This window comes from Apaloderma vittatum, unplaced genomic scaffold, assembly GCF_000703405.1.
Source record: "Apaloderma vittatum isolate BGI_N311 unplaced genomic scaffold, ASM70340v1 scaffold21123, whole genome shotgun sequence".
Classification (NCBI taxonomy): Eukaryota; Metazoa; Chordata; class Aves; order Trogoniformes; family Trogonidae; genus Apaloderma; species Apaloderma vittatum.
Window position 1 is genome coordinate 6,335 of NW_009708898.1, and position 362 is coordinate 6,696.

Sequence of the window (362 nt, forward strand, 5' to 3'; positions counted from 1 at the left end):
GCAGAGAAGGGTCCCTGCCCACAGCAGAGGGGTTGGAATGAGATGATCATCAAGGTCCCTTCCAACCCTGACCATTCTGTGATTCTATGATTCTTTATGGGCCTCATCCTGCCACGCACTGGGTGCCGAGCAGAGGGCGATTGGGAACTGGCCTGGGTTTGTGCCATGGCGCAAGGGCAGCCCCTTAGCTCACAGCTAAACCCAACCTAGTCCTGGCTGTGCTCATCTCCAAGGCCTGGCGCCACCCCTGAGGCTGCTCGAGAAGCCTCAAGGTGTGTTGCCTAAGGACTTTACAGGAGGAAAGGGATTTCCCCTGCCCAGCCCTCTCCCTTCCTCCTCATTCCTGTGTGACTGGCTTGGCA

The 362-nt window shown here is 57.7% G+C and overlaps 1 protein-coding gene across 1 annotated transcript in view; it reads left to right on the forward strand.

The window, feature by feature from the left end:
• The window catches only part of BSPRY (B-box and SPRY domain containing), a gene marked incomplete at its 5' end in the record, with an annotated part of 7,680 nt that overhangs the window by 5,924 nt on the left and 1,394 nt on the right, over positions 1-362 (forward strand). The window lies entirely within an intron of this gene.